This window comes from Callospermophilus lateralis, chromosome 2 (genome assembly GCF_048772815.1).
Source record: "Callospermophilus lateralis isolate mCalLat2 chromosome 2, mCalLat2.hap1, whole genome shotgun sequence".
NCBI classification, from domain to species: Eukaryota; Metazoa; Chordata; class Mammalia; order Rodentia; family Sciuridae; genus Callospermophilus; species Callospermophilus lateralis.
In genome coordinates this window covers 139,627,254-139,647,066 of record NC_135306.1, presented here as the reverse complement: position 1 = coordinate 139,647,066, position 19,813 = coordinate 139,627,254, and positions in this window count along the sequence as shown.

Sequence of the window (19,813 nt, the reverse complement as noted above, 5' to 3'; positions counted from 1 at the left end):
CATTAAAGCCTATCCTAATCACCCCATTAAAATCATAATCTCCTACAAATAGGATTATTAATGGTCTTCAACCAGATCTATTTTCCCATAGCAGTCATCCCATACTAGTATAGCTTATACTTCACTTAATTTTAATAATTACCTGTTTTTCTCCTCCATTAGAATACAAGGTCCATGACAGGAGAAATTTTTGGTGTTTGTTGATGTATGTCTAATCCCTGGTTTATAATAAATACTCAATAAATATGGGTGGAATATGTTAATGAAGGAATAAAGCTATCTTCACAAAGATGGGTTCAGTGAATAAGCTAGAAAATAACAATCATTATAAACTATACTATGAAAAAGTACAAACTTTTTAAACTAAAGATCTTGTTCTCATTTAAAGAACAAAATCCCTTAGTAAGGGGTCTGAGGATAAAAATGTTCCTCCATAGGGCAGAAAATTATAGGAAATCTTTCTTATTTTAGAAACTCTGGCAATATGAATATCTTAAAGCTCACTTATGGGTTAAATACCCCTAATCCCAACCTTAGAAACTCTAGCAATAACCCCCATTTTAGTAGATTACAGGATTGAACAGGAAAGTTGACATTTGTCACTCCCCTGTTTTAAGAACCTTCACATGGATATGTGTGTAGGTATAGAAGAAGAAGACAAAAAGGTGTTTTTCTTCACCTCCTTGGGAAATGGTAACATGGCAAGACCATGCTATCAAATAAAGGTTTAAATTAATTAAAGGACAAAAAAAATAGAATAATTTAAACATCATCCTAAAAATCCCTACATTTCTAATCCAGTCAGCTATTCCTTTTCCCATTTTAATAGAACTGCTATGAAGAATTTATTACTCCAAGAGTTAACTCCAAGTACAGAAATAGAGATAAACCAAACCAGCTGTAATCATATCAGAAGTAGGCTCCTAGAAAAATACTGACAAATGACCAGCTGTGAGGTGTCATACCAGAATTATTTTATATCTAGGGACCCAAATTGTCTTGGGAGCATTTCAGAGTAAATTGAGAAAGTTTTTCACATTTTTTCTTTTTTCTTTTTTTAACCAACCTTAGAAGAAATAAGACATCAGAAAGAGCTAGAGGGAAAGCAATAGGGATTAACACATGAAAAACACTTCGAAGAGTGTTTAGGATTTAAATAGTCCCATCTAGATGTTTGCTATTACTATCTGTACTTCTAACCTTAATTGTATAATAAGCAATTGCTTAGTTAAATTTATATCATATAGAAAAGAAGAAAATATATCAAAACGTTTACCATGTTTACTTCAGAATTATAGAATTATATAGTTGACCTTTCCTACTTTCCCTACCTATTTTTATGCATCCTACTCCATTCAAATAAAACTGATTGTTATTCCTTGTATATATCCTATGCTTTATCATTTCTCTGACTTACCCATTCTGCACACTCTATCTATTATTCAAGGTAATAATAAATAGCAGATAACAATTACTGAATATGCCAGGTACTATGTTAAGCACATTTATAACTCATTTAATGAGTTTGAAGCCCTTTGAGGTAGCTATGACTAGTATTCCTGCTGTATTGATGTACAGAGTGATTGAATAACTTATTTAACTTCTGTTACCATTTCCCTGAACTCATCTTTTTAATTTTTTTTTCATTTGTTCTTTTTAGATATACATGACAATAGAGGGTCTTTTGACATACATACATGGAGTTTAACTTATTCTAATTAGGATCCCATTCCGAATAGAAATATTATATAGAAATAGAAAAATTCAGATACTCAACTGAGCAACAAACTCCTTGAAGTCAGGGTCAATGGGAAAATATATCTTTAATTGTTTGTCTCCTGGCAAGTGTATCAAGCACAGAGCCTAACAAAATATAGTAGCTTAAGCAATAAGTATTTAAATGAAAGAATTAATGGGTGAATGAGTCATTCTATTAACAGTCACTTGGATTATCTAAATATTCTAAAAATATATCTAAGTCTCATGGAAAATTCAGATGAACCTAAAAAGCTAGAGTTTTATTTAGTAGCTTTGTTTTTAGGAGAAAAAAATGCTACAAAACAAAATACCATAACTGAATTTCTTAACAAGCAAGTGACAAGATGGGAAAATATTCTATATGCTTGAGAAAAAGTAATAAAGTAAACAAAAATCCTTGGCATCATAAAATTTACTTTCTACTAAAAGGGTAATCAGACATTTAATCCTTGTGAGAATGCCATTTTAGAGGAAGAAACAGATCTAGAGGTGTTAAGTAATTTCCCCAAAGTCACACAACCAAGTGATGGAGCCTGTATTCAAGCCCAAATGCTCTGACTCATGAGTCCTTACTCCTACCCAGTAGGCCATAATGTTTCTTTCATAAGGCATTAAGTCCTGTGAACAAAATCAAAGCAAGAAGCTTACAAAAAATAAAAGCAAGAAACAGTAATGAACAGTAATGGCAGTGCTAGGTGTTAGGCAAGTGAGGCAGGTATTTTAAACAGGATTGGGTAAGAATAACTAAGAAGATTCCATTAAACTTTTGAAAAAGATGATACCCTTACTACATGCAGATATCTGCAGGAATAGTATTTCAGGGAAGGAAGAAGCAAATACAAAGGTCTAGGGCTTCATGTGTTTGAGGGGCAGAGAAGCTAGGGAAGCTGGACAGAAGTAGGGGAAAAGTAGTACGATTAGATTAGAGAACTAACTGAGATCACAAATTGTATAGCTCTACAGGCCATTGTAAAAAACATAGGTTAACTCTGGGAGAGAATATACTGAAAGACTTGACAAAAGAGTGACATGATATGACTCCTCTTCTAATAGAAGCGTTAAAGATGTCACCTCTGTGAAGATTTCTAGATTCCATGAACATTTGAAAACCTAATAGAAAATCAATCATTTACAATTATCTTAAATATTATGCAGTGTCATAGTGCATGTTACAAAATTCCAACCTCATTTCTCCATCATATCTGACTTATTTTACAGAAAAATTAATGGCATAGAAACACTACCTCAGGGTCAAAAACATCAAAGGACTACTGAGTTGGGAGGTAAGATGTGCTGCATTTTTTTCACAAGTATCTTTAAAAATCAAACTTTGGTGAAATGTAGACTTCATTTACTTATTAACTTATATTTTTTAGAATCTGATTAAGGTTTATCTGCTATGTTCTTGTCCTTATAGCAAATTTTCTTGTAGTAAGCCAGACATTAAAATCCAAGTAACAGCATATTTGTTATTTTCAAACATCAAATCTTTCTTCATCTGTTGCAGAAGAATAGAGTGAGATATTGATGAACTTTCTTTGTATGTCCTTGTTTATGTTGACCATTCTACATTGAGCTACTGTATGGGAGGCCTCAAGAACCTTCAGGGGCAAAGAAACAGAAATCACACACATCATATGCTAGTTTTTAAGTTCAAAAGCTACATTCCAGATGGAAGACTAAAAAGATTTATAAGAAGATGGAATATATTTTTTTTCAATCAGATATATACAGTCCAGCTTCCTCATGCTCAGATGTAGAGGACTGCCAGGAATGCTGGCTTCTGCCTATTATCCCAAGAAGCTCAGAAGGCTGAGGGAGGAGGATCCCAAGTTCAAGGCCAGCCTCAGGAACTTAGTGAGGGCCTAAGCAACTTAGTGAGACCCTGTCTTAAACTAAAAAGTAAAAAGGACTGGGGATGTAGCTAAGTGGTTAAGCACTCTTAGGTTTAATGCCTGATACCAAAAGCTAAAACAAACAAAAAGACACAGAGGAATAAAAGAAATAGTGTTATCACAGAATATCTAGGCAGAAAGTCCTAGGTAACCTTACTACATAAGAATAGGAAGTAGACAAATGTTCATTTTGCTGCATATTTTTACCCATGTAGCCATTAAACAGAGTTTTTTGGGGGTTGTTTGTTTTAAGTGAAGGAGTTTTGTGGTTGAAATGAGGAGGAGAAGCAGTTGGTAGAATGCACCTTACACTTAGAAACCAGGTGGAGATACATGATCACCATTTTGAATACCAAAATAAAGAAATTATGACTCCTAAAGATTTGAAAGTAAATGTCCCAACAGGAATTATCTCGTAGTGAATGCTGACTGGTGACCATGATGCTTCCACAGATGTCTCTCCTCACAGATGACCCCTCCCAATGTCACTCAATCTATAGGTACTCACTGAGTCTTATAATATACCTCCAGGCACTGTCCTCAACAAAGAGATATACATTATACTGTGTCTCTGTTCCCACTGTGATGCCATGTTAGAATATAAATGCACAAGGGAATTGTTCCCTCTGAGAAAAAAGAAGTATGGAAGGAAAGTAGGAAAGTTATTAAGTATAAAGCAGAAATGCTCTGAGAAAACTCAAAACTGAGTTTAAATCATGTTTTGTATCCACAGGAAGATTTGTTTTTATACTAAGATCAGGAGGATTTATAGAAAAATAAAGTTAAAATTCTTTGCACTTCTCTAGTTCTTTGACATTACTCTGTGTTAGGCACGGGATATACATTGTTGCCCTTCCTTGTGGAAGCCTCTACTTGGGGAGACAGACACTTCCCTGTCATTAATTATAACACTGACATCTTGCAGCTAAGAGTCACTTCCTGCCCACCTGTCTTTAAAATACTAGAAACAATGCTTGTTTCAGAAGTTTTCAGTCTTATACTACCATGTTTTGACTTCACATTGTCAAAATAATTCAAGAGACTGGCTTGAATCTACTAAAACGAAACATACAAACAATAAATTAAATCCGGAATTCATAGTATAAAATTTTACTACTTCAATCACTAATGATGACTTTTTGCCTCATATCAGTAGACTGAAGTCAGAGAATACTTCCTTTGCATTTTTCTTGTATCATCAAAGCTTTTTAGAGGCTAATTAATGTCTTATGAAAATATTTATTTTTAAAAATCTACTAATCCTTATGCAATCCACTAGAAAATAATATTCCAATGGTGCTTCCATTACCTTTGAATATTTTCAAAACTTCTATTTCCAGAGACAATCTACCAGTAATATAATAAATAATTCTTATTGCTTTAGAGAATATTATCCATGACTTCCTTTGCCAGATTTAATCAACCAAGACACATTGGTTATTTCTCTAGTCTGGCCTACATTCTGAAGAAGGTTAGCTAAAAGAATGGAAAGAAAGAGGCTGAACTGGATATGCAAGGAACCCTATGGCCAGATTGAAGGAGAAACTAGAAGACTCTTAGATTTCTATTTCAACATACATTTCTTGAGCCTACTATGTGCTAAACACCTTTGTGGGTTGTAAGACATCATAGAAAAGAGAGATTCATATTTTATAGAGTTTATATATATTTTCTAGCTCTTAAATAAACTCAGTTTGTCCAAGAAAAAGGACACAAGGTGAGAATTAAAAACTGGAACAGCATTTGTGCTACATCATCAGAATCCACCTAGGTTGTTGTCCCTTAGTCTAAGCTTTCCTAATTGTAATTGAGATATTTAGTAATTGGGAGATTCAATTTGGCTCCATATCTCAATTTACTATTCTCTACAAAGACCATTTAAGCAACAACTAAATTTGGATTCACTTTCTAAACTTTGATCTTGAAAAGTCAAACTCCACAGGGCAGGATCCTCAATTTTTCTGTCTCAATACACTGAAAACTCATTTGTATCTCCATCTTCAGTGAGATAGGTCAATCAAGCTCATTCCTTTGTCTTATTTAGCTCTACATGAAGAAAACAATCCATCTCATTAAGGAAGCAAATTGATTGGAATTCTTTGTGTTTATCTTCTGATATTTAAAATATAACTTGTGTAATCTTTAATACACCATTTGCTGAGAACTTCAAGCTGCCATAGAACAGAGTTAAAGAAACTCTAAAACTGCATGTAGGAAAGCACTGATTGTATTAACTTTTGTTTATGCTAATTTTGTCACTGAAAAATAAATAAGTATAAATAAGTCTAATATTCATGTGAATTTTCTTATTATTATCCTCATATTGCTGGCATCTATTCAAAAACCAATTAAAAGCTTCAATTTGTATGGATTAAGTCAAATAATCTTTAAATAACAACTAGTAAAATCTAACTTTAAAAAAATATTTTGATTGATACATTTGAAGAAAAGGTGTCAATCAAAAACCAAAGATATTGCAGGTATATAATAATCCAGGCAAAATATTTGTCTCTAACAAACATATATATAAACTGTATAAATTGAATTATTTAAATATACAAAAAATCCAAACAAATTTACAAGAAATTTACCAAAAAAAAAGAGCAAAAATTATCCATACATTCACAGAAAAGAAAATTTAACTGGTTAATAGAAATATGAAACCATGCCCAAATTCACAAATAGTGAATTCATTAATATTCTGGGTACCAGTAATTAAGTAAACAATGAAATATCACTATGCCTATTAAACTGGTAAAAATAAGAACTACAACACCTATTGCTGACATAGATGTAAGGTAAAAACTGCATTCACATGAATTGCTGTTGAAATGTGAAAAGTGAAATCAGCCTGGAAATACTTATTCAAATTAGATGTTTGTATGCTCTTGGAGCCAATAATGCCACCTTTGGGAATTTATCCCTTAGAACAAAAGCACCAGAGTTTCAGATATACATATAAAGATAATTGTAGCATTAATCATAGTGGCAGAAAATTGGAAACAGTAAATTCCAACCAAGAGGGGAGTAATTGAATAAATCACGATACACCTAAGCTATGAAATTATATATCCATCAGAAGAACCATTTAAAGTATTCCTGACAATGTGAAAATTTCATGAAATATGAGCATGTATTTTTAGAAAAAATGACTTCCCCGAATTCCCTCTGTATGAATACATGTGTGCATGTACCAGTAAGGATATGTAGATAAAATCCACATATATATATATATGTCTATAGTTTGTATACGAATACATATTTTATGAGTGCAGAAGGAAGAAACATGTTTGTAACACAGGTTACCTTTCATATGAAGAGGGCAGAGTTAAAGCAGTATAGGAAGAAAGTGAAAGAAGACATGCAGAAATGGAAAAAATGGTTAAGTAGAACGGTATTTAGAATAAAAATATATTTTATCATTTATGCAAAATTATATATGGGACTACGCATCTGGAAACTGAATAAGAATATTTTTTGAAAACAAAAAAGGGAAAATGTTAAGGCAATAAAAACCTAGGAAAAAACTACTTACCTAAACTTGGAATGCAGAATAGCAAAGCAAAGAAAAAAGAAACTCTAGCACATAAAAATTAAAAATATTTTGAATGTCAAAAAAGCACTATAATCAAAAGTAATAGTAATGAACAAAGTAGAAAAATGTAACAATAAGACAACAGGCTGGCATGTTTCATAAACAAAATGCTCTTGCAAAATAAGAATTCTAGTTCTACCTAGAAAAATGGGCAAATTTGAATGATCACAAGAGAAAAAGGTATATAATAATTTAGTGCCAATAGGAACAAGTAATTGAAATAAAAAAAAGCATTAAGTAAAAAAAATCTATTGATTTGACAAAATATTTTAAATGATAAATTAATGTTACTTTGAATACAGGCATATGTCTTTTGAAACAATGCTGATAGCAAGTATTTGCAAAGTACTTTGCCAATCTGAATTAGGAGTTTTTTATGATTATCCTGGGACTCAAAAGTCTCATTCATAAAATCAGCCCTAATGAAAGAATTTAAAAAACAATAGTATAATCACATAGATGTTTATTACTACACAGGGGAAAATTTGAAATAACCTAAGTATGAATGAAGAACTGCTTAAATAAGTTTTGAATGATAGAATATTATATACCCACTCAGTTTCAAAAATACTTTGTGACAAGGTATGCATAAATACTATTAGTATAACATTAAAATCAAAAGACATAAAAATCCTCTAGATGCTATTGTTTCTATTTAATATGCATAGATTTGTATACAGTATGAAGGACAAAAAATGTAAAAATAATTATTTGTAGGTGTTAAAATTAGGATGATGCTTTTTTATGTTTTTAAGTATAAATTCACATTTGGTATCAATTAATAATTTATTGTCACTCAGTTTTTATTTAAGTGGCTAAGATAATCATGCTCAGTTTTATCTCATTTCCAAATCAATTCTGAGCAAGGCAGAAAGTACATGAGAGACATAAATCTTAACAATCCTAAAATGCAATAATCAAGCTCCCATTGACAATAGCTTCCAAGTCATGGTATTAACTACACAACCCCAAACTTTACATATGGTGTGTTGTGTGTATACTATTACCACTCTTTAAAGTACTGACTGACATTTGAAAGTATCATTGATCTGCCCCTGTCTTCATAGTTGCCCTCAGCTATGGATCTAAAACAGGCTTCAACTTGCTTGTTCTTTGGCAATTGTTAAGTCCAATAGAAGTCACCAAATTCTTTGATCCCATAATCCTATCTGTAAAAACTCTTTGAGTATGTAATTTTTAATAGCTTTATGTTTATTTTTAAATGCATACCTATTAATATTAATATAGTATATGTTATAAATTACCCAAACACAAAAATTTAAAGATTCTAAATTCAAAAGAATTCTAAAATAAAAAGAAGTTTGAGTTCTAATATTTTGTTCCTATACCACAATGGATCATTTTATTCATGCTCCAGGATGCCATAGAAATCATAGCCTTGAAACACATTTTCCTATTCAATTATCCTACACCAATCCCAAATTGCATAAGGAACCATGTTTTGAAATTCCAGAATGCTTAAACTTGAGTCAACTCAAAATACAACAATATTCATAACAATACTCACTTGTGTGATGTGAAAAATCATACCAAAGAGTCATGCCTTTCCTCTTCCCTGGGGTTTTACCTCTTAGCAAATCTAGATATTCCTATGTGAAATTTACACACAGTGTGGTATAACTAAAATTCTTTTATTATTGTTGCCATATTGATAACAATTACTGCTACTACTACTATTACTACTATCACAACTTCTCTACTGGCATAAGTTCTAATATGATTCAGCACTTTGAGAATTGTCAATAATATACCTCTGCAGATTTTTGAAGGCTGTCATGGCATGAAGCAAGAATAGATGTCTTCTCCCATTTCTGTGCAACTTGATTGGCTTCTTCAATCTTTTGTTCACAACTTTTTTGAGAATTTAGAAGTGTCACCTCATAAAATTCTTGAATATCTATAAAGAAAATATAAGGAAAGAATCAAAATGTCATGCAAAACTTCATAAATAGCTTCTACATATATACTCATAGAAGCAGATAGAAGAACTCGAAGAATTGTCTTTCATACAAATGGGAATGGAGGGAGGGGGGAGATACACTTAACCAGAGCTGAGAACAGAGTTGGGAGGTTAGGGTAACATAAATGGACAGACAACAAATGAGTGTGGTTGTTCAAAGGGCATGTAGTAATGGCAGTATTGTTATCGTCATACTAGAATTTGGACTATCAAGTAGGTAAGGAAACTGACCTTTGAATAATTACATATCAGTATCTGTTCGATGGTACTAGAAGCAGCAAAACTAAATATTTTCTATAGGAAATATGTTCCAGTTTTACCACCACCACCTCCAACAATAAATGAATGTTACTATGAATGGAATTGAGTAGAAACAAAAAAAATTAGTACCTGTACACTCAGAAAAATGAGAAATTATACACCATCTGATTGAAATGTATGATATGTCAAGATCATTGTACTGTCATGTATAAATAATTAAAACAAATTTTAAAAATTTAAAAGAAAAAAAAGGTAAAATAAATAGTAGGTTTAGGTGCCTGCTTATTGTTGGTTTTGGAATTATACAATATAGGATAGAGAAGACGTACATTGTTTTAAAGAAATGTTACAATAAAAATGATTAGCAAGGGTTGGTGGTGTGGTTCAGAGGTCAAATACCCTGAGTTCAATCCCCAGTAACCAAAAAAAAAAAAAAAAAAAAAAAAAAGATGAGCAAATAACAAGGATCTAGTAAGAACAGACAGACAGAAGAGGGGATAGAGAGTCAATATAACTTCCAACTCTTAAAAATACAATTATTTAAAGATGTATTAGTGCATGACTAGGAGGATAGATTGAGACAATATATAAAAAGAATAATTAAGTGCTCCATGGTAGGTATACTGGTGATGATTCTAATATTATTATAACCTTAATAATGTTGAAATGTTGGAAAACATGTTTTTATTTAAAGCTAAAAAGTCAATGAATGGGTTGAATACCAAATTGAAGAAAGAAGAACAGGGAAAAATATCCAAGAAATTATCCAGAATGTGAACACAAGAAAAAAAATGGAAATTAAAGTGATGCTAAGCTAAATAGAAAATAGATAAGAAGGTCCAATATTTTTATAATAGATGGCCTCAAGGAAAGACAGAATAAATAACAAATAATATTTAAAGTTGAAACGACAATAAACATTTTATAACTTGTGAAAATATTAATTCACCTATCATGAAAGCAATATTTTATACTAAAGAGGATAAACAAAAGCTATGCCTAGGACAAGGCACATCAAAATGAAATCACAGAATAACAAAGACAAAGAAAAAAATCTCTAAAGCAATCAGAGAGAAAGGACATATCTGATTTTTCAAGTATCAATAAAAAGAAGCTAGAAGATAGTTGTTTTAAAGAAATGTTACAATAAAAATGATGAGGAAGGAACTTCAAAACTTTGAGATGAAATAACTGTTAACTATTTTGAGATAAACTGTTAACAGTTGCATTCTTTTGCATTTTTGTATCTAATCTTTAAAAAAAAAACTTGCATACAGAATATATAAGAACTCTCTTAAAACACTTTAAGAAACCAAATAACCCAACACAAAAATTGGCAAAGATTTGAGTCAATGCTTCACAAAGAATATAATTGATTTCAAACCAGTTCATGAAAAGATATGCACAACAATAGTCACCAGGGAAATGAAAATTAAAACCACAATAAGATGCCAGAACATGTTGATTACAGTAACTAAAACTAAGAAGACTGATCACAGCAGGCATTGACAGTGAAGTGCAGAAACTGGAACTCTCCTACACTGATGATGAGAGTGAAAATGATATATCTTCGAAAATCATCATAAATTGAAAATACTTAAGTCAAAAACTGCATTTAGGGGCTGAGGATATAGTTCAGTTGGTTGAGTACTTGCTTCGCATGTACAAGGTCCTAGGTTCAATCCCTACCACCAAAAAGAATAATAATAAAAAAAACCTGAATTTAATGTAATTAGCCTACCAAACATCATAATCTAACAACACATTACACTATAGACTTTCATTGTTTAGTCTGGTGATTTATGTGGCAGACTGGGAACTGTGGCTCACTGCTGCTGCCCAGCAGTGCACGAGTATTATACTCAATATCATTAGCATGAAAAAAATCAATATTCAAAATTTGAAGTGCAGTTTCAACTGAATGTGTATCATTTTCACACTATCATCAAGTTTCAATTATCATAGACTTGTAGACTTGTAGACTTCCTGTTGTTGATTCAGTGGACAGAGTGGACAAGGAAATGGGATAAAGGAAGAACATAAAGGTAGATGTAAATTAGTGGTAATGATCTAGTTCTAGATTTGAAAATTTCAGGATGGCAATTTCAGAAATGTTTATTTTTATTGTTGTGCATATTTTATATAAATTATATATTATTTTCTATAAAACATTGATTTTCTTAAATAATGGAAATTTTTAAGTGTTTCATCAAAAGTAAAATTTACATTAAAAAGTTAAAAATTCTCAAAGTTTATGCATAGTACACTATATATATTCTTTCACTAACAACTAATGTATCTGTAAAGTCATGTTTGGAAATGCATAATAATAAGATGTTAAAGCTCTGTGTGGTGTGTGTGTGTGTGTATGTGTGTGTGTGTGTGTGATGTATTCATCCCATATTTTTTACATACTGTAAGGATTGATAGAGTACTAATTGGTCAATAAATGCCAGAGGAATAGGAATAAAAAAGTAAACTTCATAAAATGAAATGTTTATATCATCTGGTCTCAATAATTAATTTTAAAAAAGAAAAGAGAAGAAATCTCTGTGAAGATTCCTGCAGTTAGAGTCTCTTTAAAAGATAATGACTTGTATGTTCAAAACAATTTTTGCAGATAATTGAATTTCAAGATTTTTCCCTTTACATCAATTTTTAGGATGTCAGCATTGTTTTATACATAGCATTTTAAAATGAGAAATTTTGGTATACTAGATGTATAAATTCTCCAGAAAAGGAAACATATTTATCATACTCATATCAACAAGCTATACATGGAAAACACAATGGAGAAGAGGGACTTCATCCCATTTAGGAAAACCCTATGGAAAATCAATCTAACAAAAGAGGTGAAAGACCTCTACAATGAAAATTAAGGAACTCTAAAAAACGAAATTAAAGACCTTAGAAGTGGAACGATCTCTCATGTTCTATGATAGCTAGAATCAATATTGTCAAAAGCACTATACAGATTTAACACAATTCCTGTTGAGGTTCCAATGACATTCTTCATAGACATAGAAAAAGCGGTCATGAAATTCATTTGGAAAAATAAGAGGCCCAGAATAGCCAAAGCAATCCTCTGCGAGAAAAGTGAAGCAGGAGGCATCACTATACCAGATCTTGAATTATACTACACAGCTGTAGTAACAGAAAAGGAAAGTTATTGACCCACAAACAGACATGAAGACCAGTGGAACAGAATAGAAGAAACATAGACAAACCTACATAAATACAGCAGAGGGTGGTGGGGTAGAGGGGAAATTCACAAATTAGATGGGGGGGGGGGGCGATGGAATGGGAAAGACAGTGCAATGAATTGGACATTAATTTCCTATGTTCATATATGAATATACAACCAGTGTAACTCCACAACATGTACAACCACAAAAATGGGAAGCTATACTCTATGCATATATGTCAAAAGTCATTGTACTATTATGTATAACTAAAAACAAGAACAAATAAAAAGATTGAACTATTTTTTTAAAAACCCTATGGACAGGATTTTTAATATTAAATTTGCATTTTTTAATATTTATTTTTTAGTTGTATTTGGACCCAATACCTTTATTTCATTTATTTATTATTTTTATGTGGTACTATGGATCAAACCCAAGGCCTGGCACATGCCAGGCAAGTGCTCTACCACTGAGCCATAACCCCAGCCCAAATTTGCAAATTTTAATTAACCTGTGCCTCCCAAATGTGATAAAATGCTCAAATTCTCTTTTACTCCTTTCAGTGCTTTTTCTCTCTACCTAAGCAACTATAAGAGAGGAGGAAAATAATCTTAATGTCAAAGATTACTTAAATTTGAAAATTATTCTATGATCAAGTCAAATTTCACTTTTTTTGAATAATTGCTAGCCTGACATATATCCACTTGTCATTTTCCAAGCATCTCTCTTTGGCACCCTTTTGTTCCACTACCACCACTGTCAACTTTCCATAACCACTACCAGAATTCAGGCCCTTGCTCACACTCTTCCCCTAGGTGCAGATGCCCATTCTCCCATATAGATGTCCTCTTGCTCCTTCTATTCCCAGTGCCCAATGCCCTGTCTCACTACTATGCCTTTATACAAAGCATATTTTAAGTAAGAGATCTAAATATGAAATGTCATCAGCATGAAAATTATTCTTAATAAAACTGAGTTCCCTTGAATGGGAAGTAAGAACATCCAAGCAGGTACCATTTAAAAGAATAAACATTTGTGTGGAGGGCAGCAGGGTTTGCGGAATTCCAACAATGCTGCTGTTTTTCTCTCATTCTGACAACATGTTACTCAAATAGATTTAATATTTACTTTTGATTCTACCTTATAAGTAGTTTATCACCCACTTCTCTACAACATTTCAATGAAATATGTGATTTTTAAGTTCTAAGCAAGGCCTTTAGGAACAAAGACAATGTCCTGCACAGCTACACATTCTCTAGTATCTAACATCATACTTAGTCTCAGCAAGCACACAATCAATGTTTGCTAAATTTAGTTTATTTGCATTTCCTCTCTAGGCTCAAACAGAAGAAAAACTACTGACTAAAGTCAAATCCTTTCTCACTTAGGACTGTAGAAACCTACATATTATTTGGATTACATTTTTCTGTGACTTGACTACTTGATCACAGCAGCTAGCACTTTTTATTTTGCACGTTCCTCTCTCAAATGTAAAAGCTTTACCACCTCTGAGGATATTCAAAATAAATTCCTCAAATTCTTGAAGGCATATCCATTTTGAGTTTACAATTTGTTAAAGAAATAGTCTATGAATTTACATGTAAGTGCTTCTCAAACTTTACAGTACACATGAGTCACCTGGAGATCTTGGGGCCTGAATGTCTGCATTTCTAACAACCTCCCAGGTGATGACCATGGCTTCTAATACACCTTAGTTTGAACCTGAGGCTTCATACTCTCATTTCATACAGCCCTCTTCATACTCTCTTTATGCAGCCTCTCATTTCATACAGTCCTTACTCAGTTATAATCTTCTTCTTCAGAGTGAAAAGGTGGGAATGGAAGAATTCTAGTAAAAAGAAGCAAGTTGCCCATGGATTGAAAAATAATAACTACTTAGTGGATATTATTGACTAAATTAATACAGATTCAATTAGTTAGATAATTCAGTTAAGAGGAAATGTATTTCAGTTCTGCCTTCAGGACATACTAATTCATTCATTCATTCATTCATTCATTCATTTATTTTTAGGCGATGTCTGAAACAGTTCCTGTTCAGCTCAACCTCTCTTTCTTGTTTTAATCCAAATTTTTTGGAAATAAGAACTGGCCTTATAATGATGATTCTGGAACAGTAAAGTTTTCAATTGTTAAATTGTATGTTCAATGGAATCCATAATAAAGAGGATTATCTTTACAAGCACACCCTTCAAAACTAATATACTTAAAATATTTCATCTTCTTCCAAGCAGAGACTATCTAATATAGCATGCTTACTTCTATGATACTGCTTTTTTCCTCAAAAGAACTTTAGAGCTCCTCTTTGAGAGATATCTTCAAGTATCTGAGCAATATATTTTGAATATCCTCCCAAGTGACGAATCATTTTAATATGAGCAGAGATTTGATTTTTTTTAAATAACCAAAATTCATCAGACAAAAGGTGAATAAGATGCATGATAAAAAGTGGACTTTTTTACATGACTTGAATTAAATTTAAAAAATATGATTCTTAAATTATGAGACTTTTTATGACTCATAAATTGCTCTGTAATTATCTACTTAAACATAGTAAAACAAAAAAGTTACCACAGTGAAGAATTTATAACATATTTATATGTTTTCTCATCTATTATATCATAAAAGTGATGGGAAAAATTTTCATGCTACCTGGCAAAGTATTATAGGAACAATTATAATTACCTCTATTTTCTGCTAACCATAAACCTCTACAGATATTGTGGGTTTACTTTGTGATTGACATATATAATTATCATTCAACAAGCCTGTTTAGTGCCAAGAAGTAGCTAAAATCAGCTAATGATTTTTTTTCTTACCACCTCAATAAAGAGAGGGTAATCTTGTAAGATGTGCTTTAAGACTTATGCTCTTCCAGCATACCCTGTTCTCTGTAGGGCTTTGTATGCCACACACCTGATTATGCAGCTGAACAGTATAACACAGTTGCTCTTGCTGTATTTAATGATCTTACAAATTGCAGCCTTGGGGTTCCATTAGTATTTCCTAAACACTTGGTTCTGTTAGGAGAACCAGATAAATGCTTGATTTGATTTCTTTATCTCGCATCCAGATCCAATACTTTCTCTTCTGCAAAATAAAATATTATTATTGTTCTTGTTCATTTGAGTACAAAAGCATTGAAGTAGAACTTTCAATAAAGGCTGCATTGGTGTGATAAGTTCCCTACCTTGTACTTTGCAGTCAGACAAGTTTACTTATGGGTATTTCCTAGGACTAGAGGAATGAAATTGAATTTGAGGAAGGGGTTGAAGCTGAATGCAGATGAAAAGAAAATATAAATTGAGTTTCACAGCCAAGAATAAAGAGTGAAGCAAGGTTAATGGTAGGTACAAACTAAGTGTCAAGTAAAGGAAGAAAAGAGGCAAGACAGAGATGAGTACAAAGTCTAGAATCCAAGGACTAATGCAAAATGGAGCTCAATAGATATTAAAGAAGCAAGATCAGAGAATGAGAAAATGCTTATACACAATGGTTCAAGCAAATTTCCACAATGATATGATATTAATTTGCTTCTTCTGTACCTAGACAAAACACAAATAGGAACGGAGGAAGGAAAGGAGGAGAGAAGGGCAGAAAAGGAATGGATTAGGAATGGAATCTTGTTTTCAAAATATTTTCTTCTTCTAAAACAACTAGGGCTTTATGAATAAAGGGTTGGTTCCAGTATTACAGCAAAGAAATTATAAGCTTTTTGCACCGGAAAGTAAAATACTCAATATCATTGTTTTAGTCAGCTTTTGCACTGCTGTGACTAAAAGACTTGTCCAGAAAAATTATAGAGAAGAAAAATTTTATTTAGGGGCTCGTAGTTTTAGAGGTCTCAACTGCCTCCATTCCTTGGGGTTTAAGGTGAGACAGAACATCATAGCAGAAAAGTGTGGTAGAGGAAAGTGGCTCCCACGATAATCAGAAAGCAGATAGAGACACCACTAACCAGATACAAAGTATATACCCCAAAGGCATGACCCCTGCCCGGGGATCCACCTTCTCCAGCCATACCCTACTCACCTTCAGTTACCACCTGGTTAATCCCATCAGGGGATTAATTCACAGGTTGGGTTAAGGCTCTCATAACCCAATAATTTTTCCTCTAAATCTTCTTGCATTGTCTCACACATGTGCTTTTGAGGGACACCTCACACTCAAACCATAATAATCATGGGTGGTATTATATCAAAAGGACATGAAAACTAGTTTGAAGGGACTCCTAATGACCAAATATGTAACAATTTAGGCATTAAAAATAAATTGTTAGTAATGATTATAACCAGTTTAATTAAATAATAAATAAATGGGTGATTATTTGGGGAGAGTGATTAAATGGGGAGAATGGGAAACCCTTTCTTGCAGTAGAATTTGAGCTAATAAGTTTTATAGTATCTCTCCACAAATCAGAACAAACTGGCATAGGTACCTACTGTTGTTATGAACCAAAAAGGACAAAGCCTCATTTTTTGTCTATTTCTGCCAAAAACTGCATAAGCTGAATCTAATTATGAGGAAACATTAGAGAAGTACAAATTGCAGGACATTAAACAAAATACCTGGCCTGTAATTTTCAAAAATGTCACAGTCAAGAAAAAAAGGCGGGTGAACAGGCAGTTTAAGGGGGACTAAAAAGACATGAAAAATAGAATGTGTGTTTCTGAATAGATATTGGACTGGGGAAATATAACTATAAAAGATATTATAGAGACAAGTGCTGAATTGAATATGAATTGTACATGTGGTAACAATGTTGGAGCAATGTTAAATTTCCTGATTTTATAACCATATTATTTATATGAGAATATTCTCATTTTTAGGAAATACATGTTGAAATATTTGGTGATAAAGGGGCCTCCTGTTCCCAACTCACTCTCATATGGTCCTTTAACAATATTAATATAGATACAGATAGGTTAAGAAAAAAAAGAAACGTGTGTGTATGTATATATATATGTATATATGTGTGATATGTGTGTATATATATATATATATATATATATATATATATATATATATATATATAAAATGATAAAGCGAACAAGACAAGATGTAAACATCTAGTGAATCTGGGTAAAGTGAATACATAGGAGTTTCCTGTTATTAGTCTTATAACTTTTCTGTAGTTTTTCAATTATATTGAAATATAATTTTAAAGAGTAGTAAGGTTAGTAGGAGGTTTTAGGGTTAAGTGTGGAATTTGGAATGCTTTAATTTGTGAAAAATATCTAGGAAAGACATCTAAAGAGGAACAAAGTATAAAGTGCAGAATGAGGACCAAGTGTTAAAGTACATGCTTTTCATGTTTGGGGTCCTAGGTTCAATCCCCAGCACAAATAAATAAATAAAATGCAGAATGGGATAAAAGATAAAGAAAATCAGTGGGTGGGCATAAGTGAGAGGCTAAGTATTCCTTATTCAAAATTCTTGTCACCAGAAGTGTACAGATTTTATATCTTTTTAAATTTTGGGATATTTCCATATGCATAATGAGATATCTTAGAGACGTTTTTATAGTTTGGATCTGGAATGTCCCCCCAAAGATTCATGTATTAAAGGCTTGGTCCCTAGGTGGTGGTGTTATTGGGAGTGGACAAAACCTCAGGAAGTAGGGCCTACTTGAAAGAAGTAGGTCATGGTGGGGTGTCTTAAAGGGAATATTGCAACCTGGCTTCTTCCTCTCTCTCTCTGCTTCCAGCCATGATAAGCTGAGCAGCTTTGTTCTACCACAGTCCCCATCATGATATTCTGCCTCACCACAGTCCCCAATTAACAAGTGACCATGGACTGAAACCTCTGAAACTCTGAGTCAAAATAAATCTTTCTCCCTTAAAGCTAATTTTCTCAGGTATTTTGTCACAGCTATAGAAAGCTAACATACAAGTCTAAACACAGAATTCATGTGTGTGTGTGTGTGTGTATTTTTTTAGGGTACCTGCATTTTAACTGCAATTTGTCACATGAGATCAGGTATGAAATTTTTCACTTATGGTATCATGGCAGCACCCAAAAAGTTTAGAATTTTGGAGCATTTCAGATTTTATATTTTTAGATTAGGGATGATGAACCTATATAATCTGAAAGTTAAAACACAAGCTTTGAAGTCAAACAGGCCCTGGATCTACTATGTACTAAGTATATAACCTTTGGCAACTCACTTAACTAGGACAGTTTCTATACCTATAAAATTTACATATACAAATACTCCAAACAGTTGAATAGTTATGAAGAACATACTCAATAAAGTCAGCTATTATCTTTTGATTAATTTGTCATCTTTAAACAATACTATGTACACAGAAGTTCTCATTAAATGCTGGCTATCTGAACACAAAATTTTTTCAGCCAGGAGTCATTTCTTTCATAAGAAATGAGTCAAGCGTGCAGAGGTGTTGAGGTACATAAACAAGTCAGGATGGCACCTGGTATTTTGCCAGAGAAATCTTAGAGTCTGTAAACAAGTCTGCATGGTGCCTGGCAAAATGCCAGAGGGAGTGGTTTGTGAAGTAACACCAGTGAGCCATTAAGTGTGGAGATTCCTTATTGGTTGACTGCTGTATCTATTTTATGCTAATTAGATAAGCTGTGTAAAATGTATAAATACCACTCCTGTCCTACAATAAACGGCTTCCACTCCTGCTGTATCAACGTACACAAGTCATTCGTCACCCCCCGGTTATTTTGCCCAGCCAGCCGGGCTGCGGCACAGAGGCTTGGAGAAATAAAGCAGAATCAGTACTTAAAGAGGCAGAAAATTGTTATTTATAAGTTTAGAAAATAGCTAAGTGAAATGGAAGTTTTTGTAAAAATGCAATAAGATGTACATGAAGCAATGCACAGTGCTTCTATGCCTTAAATAAGAGTTTCAAAAATACAACCTCTAAAACACATTTTAATTCAAAACATCACTAATGAATAAGTGTGATACTTCAAGTTGCTCAACAGCAGGCACTAAATACACTCAAGATATTGTTAATGCAAATTAGCTACCTTTTATCAGTACTTACATTCCCAAACTGTTATAGTTAAAGCTTTGTCCCAGGGTTTCATAAACTGACTTCCAGACCACTCACGTGTAATCGAATCAAGCCTTTATTGAAGCACACCGGTG